Consider the following 21,500-nt stretch of genomic DNA (forward strand, 5'->3'; position numbering starts at 1 on the left):
ATTAATGTAATTTAACTTCCTTTGCAAACATGTAGATCTGCTAATTAGTTTTTGACCAAAACAAACCTAGAATTTGACGATAATTACCTGTTTTAATTTATTTTTTTCCCTTCGATAGTCCAATACTTCAATGACAACACACCACTTTTGGAAGAAAAAAAAATGAATGACAATTTCCTTATTTTGTTCAAGTTGAAGGTTAACCATGAAAGAAAAATGTCCCTTAATCCTACTATTTTTGTGGATTTTTTTTTTTTTGCCCAAAAAAAAGTAGGGATATCTTTTCCTCATGAACAATCTTCAGCTTTGGCAAAATATGAAAGTTGTCATCTATTTATTCCTTCAATATGCTTTCAACATAGTGAATAGTCGTATCCAAATTAATCATTTGGAGTTAGTTCAATATGTTTATATAAAACTTACTTACTCTTAGGAAAAATATGTTTGATTGCTCAACTTAAATCTTTAATGCTCTAAAGTTATGTTCGGGTGAGGGACTTTCAAGTCTTAAGAATTTTAAGCCAAGTAAAAAAGAAAGATACCACCAGACATTAGAAATATAAGAGGCAACTAGGAAAACTAATACTGTTGCACCTTATATTATCAATGGAAGGGGTAGAGCTTCTAATCCGAAACATCATCATCATTGTGAATTGATAAATGACAAATTGAACATCCAAACTCGACATCTGATAACATTTTCAATCTGTAGTATAGTGCAAAGAAGAAAGATCATTGTCACCATAACTTAGCCTTTGCATTCTGAATGACGGCCAACACCATAACTGCCATTTTAGCACCCCTGTATTAGGTATTAAATTTATAAATAGCCATAACAGCGACACTACTAACTCTTGGACTATGTATGTTGTCAAAGGAATATACCTCTGTACGGACATATCTACTTGTCTTTTGTCACCTAATCTCATGTTCAACTGAGATTTTCTTTGATTAATCCACTAATTTGCGTCGGTGTGTAGGCCACGTATGTTACGTCATCGGATTGGCCCAATTGGGAACATAGGAGGGATTAGACATAAAGGAAATGTGTTCTTTTTCTTTTATCATTTGGGAGGGTAGGGAATTGAAAACGATAAGTGTCTTTAATAAGTAATTCATCTTCTACTTTCAAGGTAAACGTAACTATTTTTTATTTTTTCATCGCGAATTATTCAATCCAATACAATCCAATTTTATAGACTAAACGAAACCTTAGAGTACTCATTTTAATTTGTTGCATTCATCATTTAGATAAAAAACTTACGACATTTCACTTATATAACACAAATTTAAGAACACGTGTTCTCAAATACCATGGATTAAGACATGATTAATTCATTTTTACCGAACAATAATTCAGCGTGGAAGTTGGAATTACAAAAATTTACATGTCTGGGTTAGAACATTCACGGTGAGCGGTTTTTATTTCGAGAGTTGCTGGGTTAGAACTTGAGTGGGAAAATATATGCTTCTGTATAGATACTCAAGGAGCTTCCTCTTCAGTATAGCTAGACGCTTACTGACGGCATCGTAACAAGCTCAAAGGAAATACCTCAACCCTTATTGGATACAAAATATGAATATCATCCAAGAAGCAACGCTAATGTTGCCCTTTTATACCTAATTAAACAACCCTAACATCACTAGCCACTAGGCACCCCAATCGGAAGCAAATAATGAAATTAACATAATTAAAAAAATAATCAGAAAACATAAAACACTTGTTTTGCATATTTTGCATCGGAATATCTAAGGATGGTTATAGGTCATAGGAAAGAAGTGGGTTGCATTCGTCTAGTTGTTCTCTTCGGTACGACATATATATACCATGGACTGGTTCCGAGCTTGGGGCCCGATTCTACACAAGATTTTTCTATTTTGGCACTTGTTGAGCTGATCTTCAATCATGTTTCTAATCTGTTCTACATATGAACTTGGAACTCCTTAGTTGTAGGGGGACCTCATGGATCATGCATGAAACATCTTACATGAAGATGAACTTTGTTTTTGGGATCGATTGTTGTCCAGTTTAGTCTTATTATAAATCTGGCTCAAGCATATGTTAACAGACAGACGTCGTTCTTCATGTATCGTTTCGGTTGTCGGACCTCGGTCTATTTTGATGTGGTTTAGTTTACTGATTTAACTAGCAACTGTTCACATGCATGTGCAATGGAGGAGGAACTTTTAAATTTTTTTTAGTTTGTATTATTTTGTAGTTTGATATAAATATTTCTCACAAAAGAACTTTTAATTTATTTGAATAAGAGAAAAATTAAATTTGGTGACATGACTCGCATTTTTTTATATGAAAAGAAGATGTTTGATCCTATTGTATCATTTCTCATATAGAAGTAAGATCTCTTTGCATTGATGGTCGAATCTATATTACAGACATGGTATAATGGACTAGTTCTCTTCACTGTTGTAATTTGTGAAAAATAAAACTTTTGACAAACATGATTGAAAACTCTGGCTTCCAGATTGTCCATACTCCGTATCATGCAGGCTTGTGGTAATTAAGAGTTGATCAATTAATTTGACCACCACTCCCTGTGCTTAAAGGTGGGTTTTCCGCACATACGATTCCGCGCTGCATGCAAATATACAACATGAGAGTATTACCTAATTGCACACATACTTTATATATATATATATATATATATATATTAGAGGGGGAGATTAATCACCGAGGTTTCTGCAGGTGAAGAAGAAGCCTCAACACCCAAACACTTGAAAAGTGCCCTCACTGTTTCTTCAAAGAACTTGCGGCATGGCTTCTTATTGTAAACATCCAATATCTTCTCTTTTAATGTTGTTGATGATGAGTACTCTTCCATTTTATTATTTATCATCCTTTAATTTCTTCTACCCTGCTCCCCCCAGTATCTCATTAAATATACTCGTGATTCTGTCTCTCTCTATTATTTTTTTTTATACAACGATCTAAGAGGTAGTCGCGGACTTCTGTAAATGTCAAATACTATTAACCAACTAGTACAAGCAGAACAAATTTCCATATACATTCATACAAACCTTGCAGAAGTAGTTGGCCAACTAAGTTTGGTGCATATCCTATTTAATGTTGTATACCATTGGCACCAGATGATTGGTTTTGAAATTTTCCTATTAAAATTATGGGTTTTGGTCAATATCTTGGTAAGTTTATGCATGCATGATGCATGTGGGGTAATGTTGTCGTTTCATTGAGATTAGGCTCACCTATTGACTGGAATACAGTTTCACGCTGGAAGAACAAAGTATACGACCAGTGACAGTGGGATATGGAACCTGACATCTAAACTTGAAATTTAGCCTATAGATTGTTCTATATTTTAAAGGATTGAAGGATCAAAATTTCAACTAAGTTTTAAAGATGTAAGCACGAGGAGAGAGGACTGGTTCTCTAGCATGCATGAATTGACTGCAATGGAGATAAAGTCAATGCTGGAGAACGAGCCCTTTAGGTTTAAAGCTTCAAGCCCACAATCCCTTAAATAGAGAAGTGTCCTGATAGAACAGTTCGGTCCTACTTTTGGTTATTGATCTTCAAACCGAAAATTTACAATTTATATTCGAAAGTTAGCCTCTATAAATTATTAGAGCTAATCAGTGGCGGATCCATGATTTTTTATTTATTTATTTATTTTTAATCTCTGAGAGGTTGTATGAAAAAGTTTCAAAATAAAAATCATGTTGAAAACATTGGCAGTGTTGAAAATATTTGGCAGGTTAATGAATGCTCACACAGATTTTCAATACCCACACAGTAATGTGGACTTTGGAAATGAAGGAGATCGTATTTTCAAAAGTTGTGTGTTGTAAATTTCAAAATGTAATAATACGTTTGTTTGGAGTTACTCTATAAATAGAGTGTTCCAACTACTATCCAGATATACAAAAAGAACAAGAAAGATCAATAACATCATTATCTATCCCTCCCTCTCTTTTTTGGCATCCTCTTGTGTTATAGTTACAATATGATACTTTACACCCGCTTCGCTCCTGTCACTAGTAAAGGTTATCTCTCTAACTTTTACCTATTTATAACACGTTATCAGCACGACTCTCTAATCATTCTCTCATTTCTCTTCGCCGAAAGAAAAAAAATGTTTCCTCTAAGGATTTTACTATTCTTCTTTTTCCTCCACCACAACTGCTGGATATACCCTCGCGAAGAACTGTGTGCACCATGCCTGCTCCTAGTTCTCAACCTAAAAATTACTTATATCTTTGATTTCTTGTTTGGTGTAGCTCCTGACTACTAACCCAGTGTTTATTTATGTTAATTTTACTGCAATCCAAGATGGTGCGGTACAATCACCCATCTTGAACTGCAAATTTAATCTTACTGCAATCCAAGATGGTGTGATATCATCGCCTATCTTGGACTGCAGATCTAATTTTACTACAAGTTTTAGGTGGAGTGGTATAATCACTCACCCTACCCTGCATATTTAAATCTGTCTGCTGTTTAATTTTATTGCAATTTTAGGTGGTGCGGTATGATCGCCCATCCTGCTTTGCGTATATAAATTTTCCTGCTACTTGAGTGGTGTGGAATAATCGCCCATCCTATGTTATGAGAATGGTGCAGTATAATCGCCCTCCTCATTCATCCTGAAAATCTTGAGCCTGAAGTTTCAAGTGCTTATCATTTTGGCCTGAAAATCAAAATGAAAAATTTGTAAGAACCAAAAGTTCTAACACTACATACCTCCAGAGTACATATTATTGTAAAGTTCTTATACATCTCAGTTTTCTTTCAGAAAAGAAAATGACGAACTTGGCAAAACTTGATTTTGTTGCCATAGACATTACTGGGAAAAACTACCTTACCTGGATAGTGGATGCCAAGATCCATTTGGAGGCAGTGAATCTTGGAGAAACAATCAAGGAGGAGAACAATGCATCTTCTCAAGATCGGGCGAAAACCATGATCTTCATCCGTCACCACCTTGATGAAAAACTAAAGAGCAAGTACCTAACGGTTGAAGATCCGTTAGCTTTCTGTAAGGCATTGAGAAACAGATACAATCACCAGAAAATAGTGATTCTTCAAAGAGCTCGTTATGAGTGGACTCACCTAAGGATCCAGTAGTTCAAGTTAGTGGCTGAGTACAATTCTGAGGAAGTTATGCTAGAAAAGACTTTCAGCACCTTTCATGCCTCAAATGTACTCCTGCAGCATCATTATAGAGAGCGAGGTTTCACTGAATACAACCAACTAATATCTGTGTTCCTGATTGCTGAACAACACAATGAGCTCCTGCTGAAAAATCATTAGCCCCGACCTATTAGATCTTCACCATGCCCAGAAATGAATGTTGTTTCCCTCGAAGTGAACGCCACATCTTCTAGTGGCAATAATCATAAATGAGGATGTGGCCATAGGAGAGGACGGTGGAAATGGAAAGGCAAGAATCATGGTGTCCAGTTTCACAACAAGGTTCCAAGGCATAATTCAGGCCCGAGATTCAAAAATGTGAATCGCCACAAAGGCAAAAATCATATGAACAATGTTCCCAAAAACTCTGAAGAAGCCTGCCATAGGTGTGGTGGCAATAGGCACTGGGCACGTACTTGTCGTACCCCAAAACATCTGTTGGATCTTTATCAAGCCTTCATCAAGGAGAAGGGTGTCGAGATCAATTTTCTCGGCCAAGCTAAACCAATGCATATACACGATCCAGTGTGTGACTTATCAGGGCAGTTGAACACAACCCACCTAGATGTCTCATACTTCATTGTGGAAAAGAGGAATGAAGTATACCGGTCCGACTGAATCTTTTATGTTTAATGTACTAACTTGTAGTTTAAAACTAGCATTTCAAATTCAATAAAAGTGGCATTTAAATTTCTTGTTATAAATTGCTTTTAACCATGATTCCCTTTACTCAGAAAGTATGGATAAAAACTATGGTCATTCTCAAAACATGAGAAATGGCGAAGATATTTGTCTTGCAGATAGCGCAACCACGCATACAATACTTCGAGATCAAAAGTATTTCTCAAGATTGATGCTTAAAAAAGTAAGGGTAACAACAATATCAGGCCAATCAGATGTAATTTAAGGCTTAGGGAAAGCCTAAATTATGTTACCAAATGGAACAATATTGTCCATACAGAATGCATTGTACGCTACTCGATCTACTCGAAATTTGTTAAGTTTTAAAGACATGCGTTTAAATGGATACCACATTGAAACAAAAAGTGCAGAAAATGTGGAGTATATATGCATTACCTCCAATGATAATCAGAAGCGTATCTTAGAAAAGTTGCATGGTTTGACAAGTGGATTGTATTATACATACTTAAAGACAGTTGAATCACATACTGTCATGAACCAAAAGTTCATTGATTCAAAAGTTTACATGTTTTGGCATGAACGTCTGGGTCACCCAGGATCGACCATGATGCGTAGAATCATTACCAACTCTAATGGACATCCATTATTGAGCAGACACATTGCTATCTCAAATGATAACCCTTGCAAGCCTTGTTCTCAAGGGAAGTTGGTAATTAAACCATCACAACTAAAGGTTGATGCTGAATCCCAATCATTTATGCAAAGAATTCAAGGGGATATTTGTGGGCCTATTCAACCATCTTGTGGACCATTATGATATTTTATGGTTTTGGTTAATGCATCTACTCGATGGTCACATGTTTGTCTCTTATCTACTTGAAATGTAGCTTTTGCAAGACTTCTTGCTCAGATAATTAAGTTGCAAGCACAGTTCCCAGATTACCCCATTAAGTCAATCCGACTTGATAACACTGGTGAATTTACATCCCAAACCTTTGATGATTACTGCATGACATTGGGCATTGATGTTGAACACCCTGTTCCTTATGTCCATACTCAAAATGGTTTAGCAGAAGCATTGATCAAGCAGCTTCAGTTAATAGCTCGCACTTTGTTCATGAAAACAAAATTGCCAGTTTCTGCATGGGGACATACCATCTTACATGCTACATCATTAGTTCGATTGAGACCTATAGCCAACCACCAATACTTCTCAGTGCCACTCGTGTTTGGGTATCAGCCAAACATTTCACATTTACAAGTTTTTGTTGTGCTGTTTATGTGTCTATTACACCACCACAACGCATTAAAATGGGACCTCAACGCAGACTGGGAATTTATGTGGGTTTTGATTCACCATCTATCATTAGATATTTGGAACCCTTGACATGTGATATGTTTACAGCTCGTTTTGTTGATTGTCACTTTGATGAGATAATCTTCCCATCATTAAGGGTAGAAAAGACCGTTCTAGAAGAACGATAAGAGCTGATATGGGTTGTTCCCACCTTATCTCATTTTGATCTTCAAAGCATTTAATGTGAAAATGAAGTAAAAAGGATCGTTCATCTTCAAAGTATTGCCAATCGAATGCCAAATGCATTTAATGATGCTATGAAAGTGATAAAATCACATATACCAGCTGCAAATGCACATGCAAGAATTGATGTCCCTGTTGGACAAAATAAAGTGGCAGCGAATGATTCATCTGGTGCATGCTTAGAGCGTGGTAGACCTCCAGATTCAAAAGATTCAGCCCCTCGAAAGAGAAAGACAAGGGCATAACTGAATCCAAATGAAATCATTCAAGAAGAGAAAATGAATGACAAATCCACAATTCATGATTCTGTACTTTCAGAAAAAGAAAATGTCCTTGATGAGACACATGTACCTGAAGAAACAGAGGTACATGAAAGCAAAGAAATCTCCATAAATTATGCTTGTACTAATGAATTGTGGGATCAGAATGAAATAATCATCGACGACATGTTCGCATTCTCAGTAGCTACTGAAATCATATTAAGTGATGATCTTGAGCCCCGATCTGTTGATGAATGCAAACAGATACAAGATTGGCCTAAGTGGAAATATACAATCCAGGCAAAATTAAATTCCTTAGAAAGTGCGAAATGTTTATGGACCAGTAGTCCAAACCCTGCCTGGTGTAAACCCTGTGGGGTACAAATGGATATTCACAAAGAAACGCAATGAGAAAAATGAGATTACAAGATATAAAGCACGACTCATTGCACAAGGCTTTTCGCAAAGACCTGGAATTGATTATGAGGAGAAATACTCTCTTGTAATGGACACAATTACGTTCCGATACTTAATAGTTTTAGTGGTTTCAGAAAAACTTGACATGCGACTTATGGATGTCATCACCGCGTATCTATATGGAGAATTAGATACTGACATATATATGAAAGTCCCAGAATGACTTAAGTTGCCTAAAACAAATAACAAACCATGAGGTATGCTCTCAATCAAATTAAGACGATCATTGTATGGGCTGAAACAATCTGAATGAATGTGGTATAATCGTCTCAGTGAGTATTTGATCAAAAAAGGGTATACCAACAATGTCATTTGCCCTTTTGTGTTCATTAAGAAATCCAACTTTGCATTTGCTATAGTGGCAGTATATGTCGATGATATGGACCTAGCTGGAACCCCTGAAGAACTCAATAAAACTGTTGAATATCTGAAAAGCGAATTTGAAATGAAAGACCTTGGAAAAACAAAATATTGTCTCGGTCTGCAGATCAAGCATTATGCTAGTGGAATTTTGGTCCACCAATCAACTTATATTGAAAAAATCCTGAAGCGATTTGGCATAGACAAGGCTTATCCATTAAGCACGCCAATGGTCGTTCGTTCTTTGGACGTTAAGAAAGATCCATTACGTCCAAAAGAAGATGATGAACTGGTCATTGGTCCAGAAGTACCATATTTGAGTGCAATAAGTGCTTTATTGTATTTAGCACTATGTACTAGACCAAATAGAGCTTTTTCAATCAACTTGTTAGTAAGGTATAGCTCAGATCCAACAATTCGTCATTGGAATGGAGTCAAAGATGTATTGCGATACCTTCGTGGGACAGCAGACATGAGTCTCTTCTACTAAAAGAAATCCAAAAATGACCAGGTCCTTGTTGGATATGCAGATGCTAGTTTTATCTCTGATCCCCATAAAGCCCGCTCACCAATTGGATATGTGTTCAAGAATGGAGATACAACAATCTCTTGACGCTCAACAAAACAAACATTAGTTGCTACATCTTCAAATCATTCAGAAATACTTGCTTTGCATGAAGCAAGTCGTGAATGTTCTTGGTTAAGATCATTGATCCATTATATTCGGAATTCATATGGTCTACCCTTAAAGACAGACACTCCAACTGTCATACATGAAGATAATGCAGCATGTGTTGCCCAAATGAAAGAAAGATTCATCAAGGGCGATAAAACTAAACACATATCTCCAAAGTTTTTCAGTGCACATGAGCTTCAGAAGGCTAAAGTTATTGCAGTCAGACAAATCCGTTCCAATGAAAATCTGGCAGACTTGTTCACCAAATCTCTACCAAAATGCACGTTTCAGAAGATAGTGCAAAGTATCAGATTAAGTCAACTTACCAATCAGATAAATTTGGAGAATGCAGAATCAGGGAGAGATATATATCAAGGAGAGCATCCATGATACATGCATGTTGTACTCTTTTTCCTTCGATTAGGATTTTTCCTATCAAGGTTTTAACGAGGCAACATAAGCATACCTAACACTATATCAACAATCCAGGTAAAGTTATACTCTTTTTCCTTTGCTATGGTTTTTTCCCACTCGGTTTTTCCAAGCAAGATTTTAACGAGACAACTGATGTTGATATGTGGGCATCCAATGGGGAGTGTTGAAAACATTGGTAGTGTTGAAAATATTTGGCAGATTAATGAATGCCCACACATATTTTCAATACCCACACAGTAATGTGGACTTTGGAAATGAAGGAGATCGTATTTTCAAAAGGTGTGTGCTGTAAATTTCAAAATGTAATAACACATTTGTTTGGAGTTACTCTATAAATAGAGCGCTCCAACTACTATCAAGATATACAAAAAGAACAAGAAAAATCAATAATATCAGTATCTATCCCTCCCTCTTTTATTTGTCATCCCCTTGTGTTATAGTTACAATATGATAATTTACACCTGCTTTGCTCTTGTTACTAGTAAAGGTTATCTCTCTAACTTTTACCTATTTATAACCAATCCAGGTATATATATATATATATATATGAACAAAACTAACTTGTCCAATAAATTAAATCAATATCAATATAATCAATTATGAACGTTGAGTTAATCAAATAATAAATTATTATTTTAACTTCAGAAGATACTTCTTTGCAAGAAATATGCGCCAATTATTTGAATACTGAAATTGCCACCTCTACAACCACCTCCTCCTCTTTGAATACTAAACTCTTGGGTTTATCAGACGTGCAGGGCCGAAGATCAGAGGGATTGGGGTTCTGTTTTCGCTCAAGTAAATGAGGTAGGCATCGCACAACATCTAGCATGCATGAGATGGTAGCCAACTCGCAAGAGGTAGCATATTGCGTCACTTTGTCAAAGAGGAGGGCATCTTTTAGGGGACTCTAAGATGTCACTATGCAGCTTCAATGGGCAAGATTTCAACGCTCAAAGGGTTAAGTGACCCCTTTTATCCCTTGCTGCATTCGTCACCAGAGCTAACTATATTATACATCCTTTAGGTTTCATTTGGCTTTCAAAATGGGCCATGAAGTTTTAACTTTCTCACATTGCACCCGAAGGTTTTGAAATTGTTTCAATTTAGACATTTTGTCTCCTTGAACGTCCAATCCTCCGATTGATGAATTATCGTTGTCAATATAGTGCAATGTAGCTTATATGTTTGTCCATATATGAATCTCACACTATGCCATCAAATTAATAATGATCAAACAATCAATCAGATCAAAAGTAAAAGTTGATACAATTTATAATTTAGGGTGCAAAATTAAAGATTAAAAATTAAAAACCTCATTGTCATTTTAAAATATACCCAAAATTTAAAGAGTGAAATGTAATTAGCCTAAATTGAAACTTCATGTTCCGTTTTGCTTACAACTTGAAACTCTTTGCTGTACGTATGTGTAAGCACTTGAGATCTTAGTTGTGATTTACAATTCTGCCCTCTCTTTTTTTTTTTTTTTTTTTTTAACAAACGATATTATCTACACTAATAGGGAGGGGGATGCGTTTAGCCTCACAATAAGTTGCAATAATGTGGTTCAAATAAGCTTGCAATAATGAGGTTCAAATTTCTCTTCACTTACAAGTGAAGAGGAATACCACTCGACCGTAGTACTAAGTGACTCCTTTTATTTTTTTACTTCATAATATTTTCCCAATGTTGGACGTTGCCATGCACTCCTATATTCGTTCACAACTTTATTTTACACATGATATGTATATGCAACTGTATGGGTGACAAAATAATGAGATCTAACTAGTAGCATTTAACGTGAAAATATTTATGAAACCAATTTTTAGTAAAAAAAAACGTTTTTGGAAATGCTTTTGGAACAAAAAAAAAAAAAAAAAAAAATCTTTGAAAGCGCTTTTAGTCATTTTAAAAGTATTTCCAAATGAACCCTATACTAGTTTCTTGTGTGACTTTTCATTAATATTTAAAATGAAAATAATTATGATTTAATATTAAATCTCAAGCCTCCCTTAATTTCTTTTATTCTGTAACTAAACAAATCAACACATCCCATTTCATAATGATGCCTTGTTCAAACTTATTAATGCACTCCTTACTCGAGTACATGAAATGAAGGGAGTAAGATTATCTCTCCTATTATCATCTTTTTTCCTCCCCTTCTCTCACACACTTTACTTTTTATCTTATTGTCTCCATGATCGGATCATATTTATATATATTTTTACTTTGAATTCACTCGTCTTTTCTTAGTTAGTTCCTTATATTTTTGAGCTATTTACGTTATTTTTGTGTTTATAGGATTTGTTATGCAAAGAAAATAAAAATAGAACAAGTGAAATTTTATGTAATAAATTCGTCAAAACTGTCTGTGTAGATCAGCTTTTAAATTAAATTAAAAAAAAATATAATAATGATAAGTCATGATGATGTTTGAAACATCATCATGATGGTTTTGTTTTGTAGAAGAAAAGAAAGGAACGGATGGAGAAGAAGAAAAGAAAGGAATAAAAAAAAAGGAAAGGAATAAAAAATAGATGAAAGAAGAATAAGAGGGAGAGTAGGTCAGAGAGGTGGGGCACTGACGGATTAAAAGAAGAAAAGAAGAGGAAGTGGACAGCAGTGCAGAGAGCAAGAAGAATAAGGAAATAAAGACAGAAGTCAGAGGGAGAGAAGTAAAAAGCTGCCTTTGCAGCACAAGGAGATGACGCGTGAGCTGGAGAGAGTATAAAGGAAAAGATAAAAAAAAAAAAAAAAAAAAAAAAAGAAGAGAAAGAAAAAGCAGGAGTCCACATGGGAGTCAGTCGCAAGGAAAAAAAGGGAAAATAATAGAAGAAGAGGAGTGGGCTGCCTTTGGCAGCTGTGAGACAGCTACGGGAGGACACGGATTGGAAGAAAAATAAAAAAAAGGAAAGAGTTAGTGCATTGAGACGGCATAAAGGAGCAGAGAGGTCAAACGTGAAGGAAAGAATTGGTGGAAGGCAGAGGGCTGCCCTTTGGGCAGCGTGAGAAACAGAGAGGAGAGAGGTCAGGGGAGGGCAGACTTGATTTGAGGGAGCTGCCAGCGCAGCTGGGGAAGAAGGCTGCCCTTGCAGCTGGGGAAGAAGGCTGCCCTTGCAGCTGGAGCAAAACCGAAAGAAGGGTGCGCTGCTCTTGGCAGCACCGAGGGCAGAAGCAGCAAGCACTCTCCTCTCTCTCGGTTAAATCTTTCTAAATCTATATTTTATTTCTGTTTTAATAATGTGTAATTAAATTTTATTTTGGCTAGAGGTTAATTCAAAACCATGAATATATTTGTAATATGAATTGATTACCTTCGGTTGTGATTTCATAAGTTGTGATTTCAATTTACTTATCCGTTCGTATAAAAACTGATTTGTGTATGTTGGTTGAGAGTGCACGCTTAATTTACATGCATGAATTTGATGCTAGAATATAAGTGAATTTCACCTAATCGTTATGAACTTATTTTCACAAGTAGTAAAGGTTGCTAGTCACAATCACGTTAAGTAAATTCTTGGCAAGAGTATCATGCTTTTCATAGTTACGAATGCCTCGTCAATGCTTATAGTTTTCACAAAGTTTAATGATCTTTGATTGTATCGCTATTGTGCTTTTCACGTAGGGGACTTTTGAAGAATATTTTGAATTGTTGTATGCGTTTTTCCGTCCAATTCAATAACTTAAGGAAAACTTGAAGATTAAAAAAGTGCTGTTCACGGTTAATCTGGAGTATTGAGATTCACAATTTATTAAATGAACAACTGGAAATCATTTTGTATGCAAGTATAACATGTGTGGAGAAGAACCCTCTAGCTAGTCCGTCATTTATCATTTTACCTTAATTTTATGTTTTTGTCAATTCTGTAATTTAATTAAGTTTAATTTACTTTTCATCAAAACCAAACACCCATCCATTATTAAATTATATTATTTATTTAGTTTTCTTTATTGTTAGTCTTTTAATTTAATTTCCGTCCATTTCAGTTCCTAGTGTTTAATTTAATTGTTTTCATTATTTTGAGTCATTTTAAGTGTGTTTCGAGTTATTAGAGTTTTTAGCCTAGTTTTGTGTCCTTGAGTCTTATTTAATATTTTTAAGTTAATTTAATAGATTAGCAATCCCTCCTAATCCCCGGCCTAGAACGATACCCTACTTACATCTATACTACAATTGTCAAAAAGAGGGTTTAATTTGTGTGTCAAGTAATTTTACGCATCAAATTTTGGCGCCGTTGCCGGGGATTAGCAACTTTGCTAATCCTTTTATTTTTGTTTTTGTTTATGTTTATATTGGTGTTTGTGTATTTTACTTTTGATATTTGATTTATTTTTCTTTCTTTGATTTTAGGTTCAAATGGAGCCGAGGGAAATTTAAAGGAAAGATGCGTCCGGCTAAAGACGTTAAATCAAGCGCTTCTTGGGAGGCAACCCAAGCATTCAACGAAGGGAAACTTTGGAATCACTAACCCAATCAGCTTTGCATTCTTCCACCCTTATCTTTACTGCTTTCATTTTGTTTTGTTTAGTTAGTTGTGTTATTTGGTTGATTTCTGTGAGTTTGTGTTATTTAGTTTAAGTGTGGGGGAAGATTAACCAAAGTCTCTTTACATTAATTTACATTTAAAAAGAAAAAAAAAAAAAAAAAAAAGATAAAATTTAAAATTAATGATAAAAAAAATTTAAAAATTTAAAAAAAAAAAAAATTTAAAAAAAAAAAAAAAAAAGTACAAATATTTTACAATAATGTAAACTAATAGTATTCATTGGTCGGGTGGTGCTTCGGTAGTAGGCGGGGCTTCAGCAGTCGGCGGGGCCACAGAAGGAGGAGGCAGCAGAGGTTGATCAGTTGGAGCTTCACTACGCGGTGCCGCTCCAGAAGACGAAGGCAGATGCGGTTGGAACAAACCCACAAACCTCCGATGATCAAGTAAAATTTGACCATCGGTGTCCTGCATCTGGTCAATCTTTCTCTTCATGCTGGTGGCATAATTGTGTGCAAGCTTGTGCAATTGTTTATTTTCATGCTTGAGTCCTCTAATCTCCTCTTTGAGACTCTGTATTTCAGCCACCAACGATTCAACGTGACGGGTTCGAGCAAATAGGCGTTGGGCCATGTTGGATACAGAACCCGCACACTGCACGCTAAGAGCCAGAGACTCCTTAACCGCCAATTCATCAGACCGCCTAGCGAGCAGTCTGTTATCTCTGGGGGTGACAAGGTTCCGGGCCACCACCGCAGCAGTCATGTCATTTTTCATCACCGAATCCCCCACGGTAAGGGGACCGGTGGGGGATATGAAGGATGGGCGCCATATATTGTCTGGTGAAGGCGGAGCTACCTCTTCACGAATGTTCAAGTCAAAACGTCGATCAGAAGGGCCTGCCATTTTCTGAAGGTGGTGAAGAAAGAAGAGAGTCGGAATGATCAAGATTAAACAAGTGCAAGAAGGGAGTGTTTACAGGAGGGTGCTCAAGTGTGTTGTGGAACAAAATTAGCGCCTCTATAAAAAGAAGAAATCGGAGACGCGCTCCTCAGAAATTGAAGAGGCGTCCTCTCGCAAATCGAAGAGTCGGGGCTCCGTTCTCAAAACGCCTGATTCTTTTCTCAAAAGAGGAGTTTCCTTTCTCAAAAGCCGGATTCTTTTCTCAAAAGAGGCGTTTTATTTCTCGAAATTATGGGCTTGCTCAGAACCCACGAGTCGAACCCCGGATTTCAAAAGATAAATTTGTCCAGACGTGTTGTCACTCGTCACAGCTTTGCGGAAATTACGGGCAGCTTTGTCAGAAAGCGCGTAATTTGTACTATTCATCCATCCACCGGCTGCCGACAATGAGTGAGAGAACAGTTCCGGTTGTGAAGACAAGTCCTATAAGTTTCTACCTTCGCCTTCCACAGCAAAGGCACACCCTCTCAGCACTTCTTCATCTCCGAGAATGCATTCCCAAAGAACCCTCTCGAGTCACTCTGTGTTCCTCATTCCTTGGGATACTCCTGCGAACAACCCATTCAAAGCAAAAGTATTTCATATCATGAAGGTTGAAAGCAAGAGTATCTCATATCATGCTTTCTCCCTGTCCTTTCTCCAGCCAGCACCTGCTCTCGAGTACTCATCATCTTATGTTTCCGCTTCGTCTCTCACGTATAAGGGAAGTGATGATGATTCCTCGAAGCATGTGGAGACAACGTGCTGATTCATCCTCAGCTAGGGACAAGGAGAAAGAGAGCAAGAGGTGGGCACTTGGAAAGATTGAAGAAAGAAACAGACCAACACCTCTCCCTCGTGCCTGCCCGCCATGCAGAGGAAACAAGCAAAGAAGAATGCAGCTTGCGCAATCATCCCAGCGGAAAGAGTCTGAGATGAAGAACAAGAGAAGCTGCCACATCTGCTTGGAGAACAAATAAGGAACTGCAACATTCCCAAAGAGCAAAGCCTTGCAGTACAATAGCATAAAATCATCACTTGCAAGTGAAAAGCTAAGTGTCACCCTGTTCAAGAGGAAAGCTGTGGAAAGTCAACAAGCACGACCAATGATTACTTATTAGTTTTATTCATTATCTTTTATCGTAATTTTCAATTTTTCGTTTGCAATTTTTTTTAATTAATTTTCTTGCGTACTTAACTGAATTTTTCCTTTTCTTTGCAGGAACTTTTGGTTATTTCCACCCTTGAAGTTGATTGCAGAATTTTAGCTTGGGGGTCATCGCTTGATTTTACTGCAAATTAGGGAAGTTTTCAGTCCAATTGTTTTATTTTGTTTCTTATTATTTATTTATTTTATTTTTATTTGCATTATAGTGTTTTCTGACATTGGGGACAATGTCAAGTTTAAGTGTGGGGGTAGAAATCTCCAGAATTTCATTTGTCTCTGTGTTGTTGTTTTTTTTTTTTTTTTTTTTTTGTGTTCTTAATTAGTTTTGTTTTCTTTTAAAAAAAAAAAAAAAAAAAAAAACTGTGTTGTTGTTTTTTGTGTTCTTAATTAGTTTTGTTTTCTTTTAAAAAAAAAAATTAAATTAAAAAAATTTCGGAAAATTTAAAAAATCCAAAAATATTGTCTTGTTTCCCTTATTGTTTTGAATTAGATTTTTTGTTAGTTTCCCTACCCAATGATATAATTGGATCAAATTTGAACCATGATCATCAAGAACTTAGTTAACATGTGTTTTGTGAAATTCCTAATTCTTTTGTTAGTTTTGTACATGTTTGATCATCTTTGAAAAACCAAATGCACATAGCCTTGTTAATGTGAAACTAAAGCATGACTTAAAGCTTTATATGTGAATTTAGTGACCATATACATCCTATGTGAGTTTTTGAGCCTATTGAAAGTGTGTGCATTTTTCATACACTCCTATTCTTTCATGTGTGATGAACTTATGTGAGATACATCTCTAGAACTTGCGTAACGATCTTTCGAAATGTTTGTCATTGATTGCATGAACTTGGAAATGATAGAGGCATTAGGTTTACCACTATGGCCCAAATAACCATGTTTCCCAAAGAAAAATGATATCATTAGATTGCCAATTTGAGTCATGTATGTTGAGCCTTTTATTTCTTATCACCAGATATGTCTACCCTTATACCTGAAACATTTTTCCTTACCTTTTCCAAGCAAGCTAGTGAGCAATGTGAGATTGTTTTATGAGAAACGTTTGTGAAGTACTGTGAAGATGTTTAGCAAAAGATTAAGTGTGGGGGTATTTCATGTTTGTATTAAAAAAAAAAAAAAAAAAAAAAAAAAAAAAAAAAAAGAGAAAAGAAAAAGAAAGATTGTATACTAAGAAAATAAAAAGTTTTTCAAGTTTCAGTTAAGGGTATGGTTAGAGGTGCTAGAAGAATCGCTGGAAAGATTGAGTTCTTATAAATCTAAACAAAAGAATTGCTTGCAATATAGCTTGGAACTTGTGTTTTCCTATTCTTTCATTTCAATAACCCTATCCCTAAGCCTCATTACATCCAATAAAAGTCCTCTTGATTTAAGTTTTGCAATTATGACTGTGGAGAAGTGATCTTTATGCAAGCTTATGGTAGAAATTTCACATTTGTTTCTTTGAGCGAAACACATTAAAACTAAACACATGTGTGATTGAGTGCATATCCCGTGAGAAGGTCACTAGTTTGCATATGATGATTTTAAAAATAAAAACTTGAAATTGCATTAGCATGGCTATCTCACACACTACACTTCAAGGATGATTCAAAGATTACTGCTAATATTTGAATAAGGAAGGTGAACTTGGATTAATTTGTTTGGTGCTAGCCATGGTTCTTGATGATTTGTTTTCTCGAATGAAATTCTATGAGGGTCACATAGGGGGAAGCTAATATATATATATATATTTTTTTTTGTTACTGCTTGTTCTAGTTTTCTTTGTTTTGCTTGAGGACTAGCAAAAGTTAAGTGTGGGGGTATTTGATCGGATCATATTTATATATATTTTTACTTTGAATTCACTCGTCTTTTCTTAGTTAGTTCCTTATATTTTTGAGCTATTTACGTTATTTTTGTGTTTATAGGATTTGTTATGCAAAGAAAATAAAAATAGAACAAGTGAAATTTTATGTAATAAATTCGTCAAAACTGTCTGTGTAGATCAGCTTTTAAATTAAATTAAAAAAAAATATAATAATGATAAGTCATGATGATGTTTGAAACATCATCATGATGGTTTTGTTTTGTAGAAGAAAAGAAAGGAACGGATGGAGAAGAAGAAAAGAAAGGAATAAAAAAAAAGGAAAGGAATAAAAAATAGATGAAAGAAGAATAAGAGGGAGAGTAGGTCAGAGAGGTGGGGCACTGACGGATTAAAAGAAGAAAAGAAGAGGAAGTGGACAGCAGTGCAGAGAGCAAGAAGAATAAGGAAATAAAGACAGAAGTCAGAGGGAGAGAAGTAAAAAGCTGCCTTTGCAGCACAAGGAGATGACGCGTGAGCTGGAGAGAGTATAAAGGAAAAGATAAAAAAAAAAAAAAAAAAAAAAAAAAGAAGAGAAAGAAAAAGCAGGAGTCCACATGGGAGTCAGTCGCAAGGAAAAAAAGGGAAAATAATAGAAGAAGAGGAGTGGGCTGCCTTTGGCAGCTGTGAGACAGCTACGGGAGGACACGGATTGGAAGAAAAATAAAAAAAAGGAAAGAGTTAGTGCATTGAGACGGCATAAAGGAGCAGAGAGGTCAAACGTGAAGGAAAGAATTGGTGGAAGGCAGAGGGCTGCCCTTTGGGCAGCGTGAGAAACAGAGAGGAGAGAGGTCAGGGGAGGGCAGACTTGATTTGAGGGAGCTGCCAGCGCAGCTGGGGAAGAAGGCTGCCCTTGCAGCTGGAGCAAAACCGAAAGAAGGGTGCGCTGCTCTTGGCAGCACCGAGGGCAGAAGCAGCAAGCACTCTCCTCTCTCTCGGTTAAATCTTTCTAAATCTATATTTTATTTCTGTTTTAATAATGTGTAATTAAATTTTATTTTGGCTAGAGGTTAATTCAAAACCATGAATATATTTGTAATATGAATTGATTACCTTCGGTTGTGATTTCATAAGTTGTGATTTCAATTTACTTATCCGTTCGTATAAAAACTGATTTGTGTATGTTGGTTGAGAGTGCACGCTTAATTTACATGCATGAATTTGATGCTAGAATATAAGTGAATTTCACCTAATCGTTATGAACTTATTTTCACAAGTAGTAAAGGTTGCTAGTCACAATCACGTTAAGTAAATTCTTGGCAAGAGTATCATGCTTTTCATAGTTACGAATGCCTCGTCAATGCTTATAGTTTTCACAAAGTTTAATGATCTTTGATTGTATCGCTATTGTGCTTTTCACGTAGGGGACTTTTGAAGAATATTTTGAATTGTTGTATGCGTTTTTCCGTCCAATTCAATAACTTAAGGAAAACTTGAAGATTAAAAAAGTGCTGTTCACGGTTAATCTGGAGTATTGAGATTCACAATTTATTAAATGAACAACTGGAAATCATTTTGTATGCAAGTATAACATGTGTGGAGAAGAACCCTCTAGCTAGTCCGTCATTTATCATTTTACCTTAATTTTATGTTTTTGTCAATTCTGTAATTTAATTAAGTTTAATTTACTTTTCATCAAAACCAAACACCCATCCATTATTAAATTATATTATTTATTTAGTTTTCTTTATTGTTAGTCTTTTAATTTAATTTCCGTCCATTTCAGTTCCTAGTGTTTAATTTAATTGTTTTCATTATTTTGAGTCATTTTAAGTGTGTTTCGAGTTATTAGAGTTTTTAGCCTAGTTTTGTGTCCTTGAGTCTTATTTAATATTTTTAAGTTAATTTAATAGATTAGCAATCCCTCCTAATCCCCGGCCTAGAACGATACCCTACTTACATCTATACTACAATTGTCAAAAAGAGGGTTTAATTTGTGTGTCAAGTAATTTTACGCATCACTCCATAAAAAATAAAATATAAAAAAATCAGTCTTAGATGTTGACGTAGCTTAATCGTAACTGATCAAATAGGAGGGAAGAGAAGGAGAGAAAAATTAGGAGATGAGAGAATCCTCCTCCGAAAAGAAGGAGTACATAAATCAAGAAAGACAAATGCAGAAAGAAAATTTATTGTTGATAGATATATAGATACATAATGTCTACTGTCTACATAATTTCTCTAATATTCTATTAAGTACGTAATCGATTAATTTATATGTAGCAGGCTGCAGCTCGTCAATCCATTTGAATATCAAATATATAGCTAGCTCTAGCTGGAAGTCTAGTTAATCTTACCACCAGGCTCTGGGGTTATACGTAGCAGGCTGCAGCTCGTCAATCCATTAGGCCTAGCCTACTTGTAACAATAGGAACTTCCTGTGTATAATACATAATTAATTAGAACAATATTTGAACAGGAGAGAGAGAGAGAGAGAGAGAAAGAGAGAGAGAGAGAGAGAGAGAGAGAGAGAGAGAGAGAAAGACGTACCGAGCTTTCCGGGTTTGTTTCAACGGGAGGAGTAGGAGCAAGCAGCTTCTGGATTTGCCGGTGGATCATCGGAAACTGGAGTATCTGCAACAAGGGCTGCTGTTGTTTTAGCTGGGCAATCTGCAACTTGTTTTATCTTCTCATGCACCGAAACACTTGAAAAGAGCTCGTATTGCTGCTTCAAGGAATGAGCTACAAGGATATCGGGATTGTAAGCATCAATACAACTACTTTCATACCAGTATTGTGGATGCAAATTTCCACCGTCTTCAGTCTTGATGAAAATGCACCTGCAAAACAATTAACACCTTTGATCAAAGACCTAAGCCTCATGCATCCATGAGGTGGGGGTTAGGTCAACGGATCTCTGATGCCTAAGTTAGTTTCTCTGAGAGAGTAAAGTGTTTTGAGGCTTTTTAGGGTTGTTAAAAGCTCTTAGAAATTGGTAGAATATGGAGTATTTATAGGGCTAGGGCCGGCCATATAGGGTTTAATGGATAAAATATTCTCTAAATATTCCCAAAATATTTAATAGGAGATAATATCTAGAGATAATAGGGTAATAATCCTTAATTTGTTTAAATTAGGATTACTTACTTGTTTGGAGTCAATCTTTAATTAGGAATGTATTAAAGATAGGATTTGGGTAATTAATCCTTATCTTTAATTCTTTGCCATGGGCAGGTGAGCTATGGGCAGTGGTGTCCAGCTGCTGAGTCCTTCAGGGATGTGAGCTGCGCATGGGAGAATCTGAGAAGCATGCCCATTTATTAAGGGCAATCTTATCTTTCTTGAATAAAAGTCCACGTGTCGCCACCAGAATTTTTGGGATTATTTTTGGCTCCACAAATTCCCCCCACACCTATTGTGTTGCTCACATGGAAAGGGTAGTAGGTGTAGAAATCCCAAGCTGCTTGGGCTTGTAGAGTTGTTTCCCAATTTGAACTTGATCTTCTTCCTTGATTGGGAGATAGATTTCTTCTAGGAAAAGGAAA

Source organism: Malus domestica, chromosome 10 (genome assembly GCF_042453785.1).
Source record: "Malus domestica chromosome 10, GDT2T_hap1".
In the NCBI taxonomy this organism is placed as follows: Eukaryota; Viridiplantae; Streptophyta; class Magnoliopsida; order Rosales; family Rosaceae; genus Malus; species Malus domestica.